Source organism: Giraffa tippelskirchi, chromosome 12 (genome assembly GCF_054371585.1).
Source record: "Giraffa tippelskirchi isolate mGirTip1 chromosome 12, T2T-mGirTip1v1.2.pri, whole genome shotgun sequence".
Classification (NCBI taxonomy): Eukaryota; Metazoa; Chordata; class Mammalia; order Artiodactyla; family Giraffidae; genus Giraffa; species Giraffa tippelskirchi.
In genome coordinates, this window is record NC_137286.1 from 9,398,632 (window position 1) to 9,405,637 (window position 7,006).

Here is a 7,006-nt window from a genome sequence, read left to right on the forward strand (position 1 = left end):
TCCCCTGGAGAAGGAATGTGACAACCCACTCCAGTATTCTTGCCTGGAGAATCCCATGGACAGAGGAGCCTGGAGGGCTGCAGTCCATGGGGGTCACAAAAAGTCAGACATGAGTGACTAACACTCATACAAGTATCTAATATGAGAATTGTAGAAGAAAAATACCACTTTTTCTATTATATTCTCCGATCCCAGTCTTCTTACCCGGCATTAGACAGGTGAGTGTCTGGTTCCACACCTGCCTGGGCCTGTGTCTCTTATTTTAACCCTGTCGTTTTGCACAGTACTTGACAGTGTAGGAGTTTGGTCTGTTGGAGCGTCAGAACCTCAGAGGAGAAGGAGCATCCGTGGTCAGCCAGTGGCCTGCTTTAGGAACAGGCACAGGAAGAGGAAAGTTCTCACTTGGGGCTGAATGTGTCCACCCCACCCCCATATTCATATGTTGATGCCCTAACTGCGGTGTGTGTATTTGGAGGTGGGACCTTTGGGAGGTGATTAGAGGGAGAAGACGGCCTGAGGATGGGGCTTCCATGATGGAACTAGTGCCTTTGTAAGAAGAGGAAGAAAGATCTCTCTCCACGTGCCCGCACCAAGAAAAGGCCACATGAGGACACAGCAGGAAGACAGCAGTCAACAAGCCGCGACTGCACACTGGACACTGAGCCAGCTGGCCAGCACTTTGATCTTGGACTTCTGACCTCACGTTGAACTGGGAGAAATAAACATCTGCGGTTTAAGCCCCCAAGTCTGTGATATTTTGTTATATGTAGCAGCTCGAGCAAACCAAGGCGGTGTTCATGAAAACTTGGGCCACCTCCGTGAACTCTGCTGAGGGCTGCAGATACATCAGTGAACAAAACTGAGGCCCTGCTCTCAGGCAGCTGTCCCTCTGGATAAAGAAAAACGAGAAGCTTAGAACGTGCCAAATCCTACGGAGAAAATAGTACACGGTAACCAGGTAGCAAGTTAGGTCAGGTGATGAAGGAATTCCCACCCTTGTAGGTGGGCTTTAAGATCAGACCTTGAGAATGAGAGGGAGCTGGATTCTTAAGTTAGGGGGGAGAGCCGCAGGATGAGGAGGTTCAAGGTTGTGCGAGTTTAATTTGCTGTGGAAATTGAAAGAGCACAAGATTGTCTTTACTAAGAATGCACACGCGCCTACTGAGTTTCTCAGTTATATCTGACTTTGTGACCCCACAGACCAGCCCACCAGGCTCCTCTGTCCGTGGGGTTCTCCAGGCAAGAATATTGGAGTGGGTTGCTATTTCCTTCTCCAGGGATCTTCCTGACCCGGGAATCGAACCCGTGTCTCCTGTATTGCAGGCAGATTCTTTACTGTCTAAGCCACCAGAGAAGCCTTTTATGAGCATAAGTCATCCTAATAAATTATAAGCGTGATATAGAATCTCAGTTTTCTCCAAGAAGAATGACTTTGTGGCTGTGGCTGAGACCCCCAGGGTGGACAGTAGTATTGTTGAGGTGAGGGGAGGTGGTCTCAGCAGGACAGAAACGCCCAGACTTTTAATGTGAGATTTGAGCTGCTTGTGACATTCCAATTGGAGAGTCGATAGGCTGTTGTTTGAATATGGATCTAGAACTCATATCAGGACTAAAAATATCAGTGTAGGACTCATTAAAATGTCAATGACAAAGCCAGGGGCCTGGCCGAGGCCCCTCATGGAAAGATGGTGGCGTCTTTAAAACCACAGAAGGAAGTATTTACAGAGGGCGATGATGCTAGGCTGGGGAGCACGCTGGCGAGAGGCTGAACAGAGGGAAGTGGGCATCAGGTTTGGCCACGTGGAGCCTGGTGGTGACATCATCAGGAGAAGTTTGCTGTGATGGGGGTGTGGTCTGGTCAGGGTGGGCATAAGAGAGAGGGGGAGTGAGGAGGAACAGCCCTCGCCAGGAGCTTTGCTGTGGAGAAGTGTGGTCACAATGGGGCTTTGGTCAGGGGTGATGGACACTCCTACTCCTTTGTGCAGCCAAAGGGAAGGAGGGACCACAGAGAGGCCATCATCGAAGGGCCAGCAGTCTTTTTTAATATTTATTAATTTTTTGATTTATTTGTCTGTGCGGGGTCTTAGTTGTGCCTTGTGGGATCTCTGAGCTTCCTTGCGGCATGCGGGCTTTTTTAATTGCAGCATGTGAACTGTTAATTGCAGCTTGTGGGATCTGTTTCCCTGACCGGGGATCAAACCCATGTCACCCGCATTGAGCGTGCAGAGTCTTAGCCACTGGACCATCAGGGAAGACCCAGGACCAGCATTCTTGAGGAAGCCAGGCAAGGTGGGCCGGGTCACAAACGTATGTTGGCATCTGACAAAGAGATTCAGCAGTTACCAGTATCATACCAGTCTTATTTCATTCCCCCTCCCCACAAAGTTGGGGTTTGTTTTTTGGCTGAAGTATTTTAAAGGCTGTATAACTTACCCCACAAGTATTTTATTATGTATCTTCACAGAGAAGACTTTTTATTCCTGATAACCACAATATCGTTGTCACCCCTAACAAAATTATTAATTCCTCAATATCTAAAGCCCAGTCTGTTTTCAGATTTCCCTGGTTGTCTCCAATGTCTTTCTGCAGCTGGTTTAAATCAAGACTCAGACTGCGTGTGGCTGATGCGTCTGAAGTTTCCTGTGATCTATAACCCACCTCCTTCCTGAGAACAAACCAGGTAAACTTTGTAACTCTTACAGTTGTCATTCTTGTCTAATATCTCCAAAGCTATGGTAAGTAGTAGAAGTAATAGACATTTTAAAAATTTTCTTAGCTTTATTGGAAAGGCCTCTGGTGTTTCCCCATTAAGTATGATCCTGTCTTTGGGGCTTAGGTATTTATATTTTATCAAGTTAAAGAAAAATCTTTCCATTCCTATTTTAGAATTTTTAACTTGAACAGATACTGAATTTTATTACCTGCCTTTTGATATGTAAGGAGAGGATTATGTGCTGTGTGTTCAGTCCTGTCTGACTCTTTGCGGGCCCATGGACTATAGCCTGCCAGGGTCCTCTGTCCTTGGAATTCTTCAGGCAAGAATACCGGAGTGGGTTGATTAGATGGTACCTTTATTAAACTCTAATAATATTATACTGATGTTAGGGTATTGACTCTTTCTTGAATCCCTGGAATGAACCACACTTAATCGTGATGAATAATGCATTAGTGTGTTGGTGGATCTCTTTGCTAATGTTTTATTTTAAAATTTTGCATTGTGGTTAAAAAAATCTGAAATTTTTTCTCCCCCCATCTTTGCTTTTGACGTCAAAGTTATAGCCACTTCATAAAAATAATTTAGAGGCTTTTCTTTTGCTCTACTCTGTAATACTGTAAAATGCATTGGGATTATCTTTTCTTAGCTTGAAAGAATTCCATTCAAGGCTGGTGTTTTTTTTCAAGGAGCTCCGCTTCTCCAATTTCTTAATTTCTTCAATAGAAATTGGTCTGTTTAAGCTTTTCATTTCTACTGGAGTCAACTTTGATTAAATAACTTATTTCTAGAAAGGTGTCCATTTCATCTGGGCTTTATATTTTATTTTCATAGTTATTCAAAATAGTCTCAGGACTTTTAATGTCTTTTCTGGGTTATTATGGCCCCATGTTATTTCTTTTTTATCATTAAAAATTCAGCTTTATTGAAGTCTATTTGACAAATAAAATTTTAAGATATAAATTATATGTCATGATGATTTGATATATTCACCTAGCCCTCACTACACATATTTATTTTTAATTTTTTTGAGACTATTTCGGTTCTACTCCCTTAGCAAATTTCACTTATACAATCCAGTGTTATCAACTATATGGTCACCATGTTTTACATTAGATCCTCAGGCTTTACTCATCTTATAGCTGAAACTCTGTATCCTTCACCAACCCCTCTCCATTTGCCCCACCCCCAACTCCTGGCAGCCACATTTCTACTTTTTGTCCCATGTTATTTCTTTTATCTTTTTTGTTATTAAAAATTTAATTAATTTGTTATTAAAAAATTTATTATATCTTACCCACTTAGTAAAATTAGGCTTGTCTATTTTATTTCCCAAAGAACCAACTTTTAGACTCATTTGTTAATTCTATTGTTTTGCCTGTATTCTCTATCATTGATGTCTGTTTTTATCTTTAATTCTAAAGTTATATATTCTTTTGGTTTCTGTTGTTCCTTTTCTAGCTCTTTTAATTGGGTGTTTATTATTTTTAATTTTTATATGGTTATTTTATGTAACAGCTTTAATAAAATATAATTGACATACCATACAATGCACTCTTAAAATGCACAATCAGTTGTTTTTAGTATATTCACAGAGTTGTACAACCATCACCACGGTTGCCTACTCTGTATATTTCATATAAATGGCATCATACTGTATGTAACCTTCTGTAATGATACTTTGGCATAGTATTTTCAAGGTTCACATGTATTATGGCATATAATAAAATTTTATTCACTGTTATGACTGAATAATGTTCCATTACATGAATATGCCCCACTTTATACATTCATGGATATTAAGGTTATTTATATTTTTTCCTATTATAAGTAATGCTGCTGCAAGCAGTCACACATTGAGTTTTTGTGTGGACATGTGCTTTCATTTCTCTTGCTTGTATACATAGGAGTAGAATTGCTGAGTCATACAGTAACTTTTTTAACTTTTTAAGGTACTGCCAGACTGTTTTCCAAAGTGGCTGCACATTCCCACCAATAGTGTATGAGTTTCATTCTTCACATCCCTGTCAGTTATTATCTGGCTTTTTGATTCTAGCCACATAGGAGATATAAAGAATATCTGTATTTTTGACTTGCATTTCCCTGGTGGCTAATTATGTTTGTACATTTTCATGTGCTTATCGGCCATTTGTATATCTTCTTTGGAGAAATGCCTACTAAGATGCTTTGCCCATTTTTTTAATTGAGGTATATTTGACATGTAATGTGTCAGGCCTACAATATAATAATTTTATATTAGTATGCATTGTGAAATGACCATGACAGTAAGTAGTTAACATCAATCATCATACATAGTCAGATTTTTTCTTGTGATAACTTTGAAGATATGCTCTCTTATTGTACAAATTTCAAATATATAATACAGTATTGTTAACTATGGTCAACATGAAAGTGAAAGCATTAGTCACTCACTCATGTCCGACTGTTTGCCACTCCATGGACTATATAGCCCGCCAGGCTCCTCTGTCCATGGAATTCTCCAGGCAAGAATCCTGGAGTGGGTACCCATTTCTTTGTCCAGGGGACCTTCCTGACCCAGGGATTGAACTTGAGTATCCTGCATTGCAGTCAGATTCTTTACTGTCTGAACCATCGAAGAAGCACGTAGTCACCATGCTAAACATTAAATCATCATTATTTATTTATTGTCCATTTTTAAATTAGGTTATTTTCTTTTTTATAACCAAGTTGCAAGAACTCTTTATATATTCTGGACTCAACTTGCTTATCAGATGTAACTTAGAAATATTTTCTCCCAATATGTGTATTGTCTACTCACTTGTTGATGGTAGCCTTTAAAGTACAAAACTTTTTAATTTTGACGAGTCTACTGTATCTTTTTTATTACTTGTGTTTTTGATATTATATCTCAGAAAGCTTTGCCTAACCTTCACAGTCATGAAAGTTTACTCCTAGATTTTCTTCCTAGAGTTTTAAAGTTGAAACTCTTACATTAATGTATATAATCCACTCTGAGTTAATTTTTATGTATGTTGTGAGGTAGGAGTCCACATGTATAGCCAGTTACCTCAACATCATTTGTTGAAAAGACTTCTTCCTTCCACTGAAATGTCTTGGCACTCTTGTCAAAAGTCAGTTGACTGGGGCTTCTCTGTGGCTCAGTGGTAAAGAATTCACCTGCCAATGCAGGAGGCATGGGTTCAATCCCTGGTCCAGAAAGATCCCACATGCTGCAGAGCAACCTAGCCTGTGCACCACAACTATTGAGCCTGTGCTCTAGAGCCCGGGAGCTGCAACCATTGAGCCCGCATGCTGCAGCTACTGAAGCCCACACACCTAGAGCCTGTGCTCCCCAACAAGAGAAGCCACCGCAATGAGAAGCCCATGCATTGCAACGAGGGTAGCTGCTGCTCAGCGCAACTAGAGAAAAGCCCACACAGCAACAAAGACCCAGCACAGTCAAAAATCAATCAATAAATATTTTTTTTAAAAAATCAATTGACTGTAAAAGTAAGGGTTTATTTCTGGATCCTCAGTTCTATTCAGTTGATATGTGCCAATACTACACTGTCTTGATCACTCTATTTTTATGATAAATTTTGAAGTTGGGACGTATAAGTCTTCCAGTTTTGTTCTTTCTCAAGATTGTTTTCATTATTCTGGTTCCCTTGAATATCTGTGAATCTCAGGATCGCTTATCAGCTCCTGCAAAGAAGTCAGCTGATATTTTGACACTGTTGACTCTGCAGATTAATATGTGGAGAATGGCTATCCATTCATCTGCTTGGGATGCCAAAGCAAAATACCATCGACTGGGTGTTTTGTTTCAATAGTTACCTTTATGCTAATATCTTAGGGTAATATTCTTAATCCTTCTTTTAAAAATGCTATCTGTTGTAGCATTGTCTGAAGAACTTTCTATAATGATGAACATGTTCTGCTATCTGTATTCTCCAGTGTGTGAAAGATGTCCTGGCTACATGTAGTAGCCAGTGGAGCACTTGAAATGTAGCTAGTATGATTGGGAAATTGAATTTTAAATTTTATTAAATGATAATTAAAAATTAAGTGGCCATATGTGGCTGGTGGCTGCCATGTTGGATGGTAACAGAGGTTGTGGTTCCTTACTGTGAACAGTCCTGAAATTAGTAACCTCTTCTTCCGCTTTCCTTTTTCTCCCCTAAGTATCTAATCCATTTAATGCTAAATACTACCTTTAAGGCAACGAGAAAGCTTTGTTGTTGTTGTTCAGTGGCTAAGTCATGTCCAACTCTTTGTGACCCCATGGACTGCAGCACGCCAGGCATCCCT

At 40.2% G+C, this 7,006-nt stretch overlaps 1 long non-coding RNA gene across 1 annotated transcript; it reads left to right on the forward strand.

The window, feature by feature from the left end:
• The first annotated feature begins 1,986 nt into the window (after window positions 1-1,986).
• Window positions 1,987-6,193, forward strand: LOC145528385 (uncharacterized). The gene is made up of 3 exons (XR_014070366.1): window positions 1,987-2,289; window positions 2,541-2,680; window positions 5,885-6,193. It is a non-coding gene; the product is annotated as an uncharacterized LOC145528385 (long non-coding RNA).
• The last annotated feature ends 813 nt before the right edge of the window (window positions 6,194-7,006 follow it).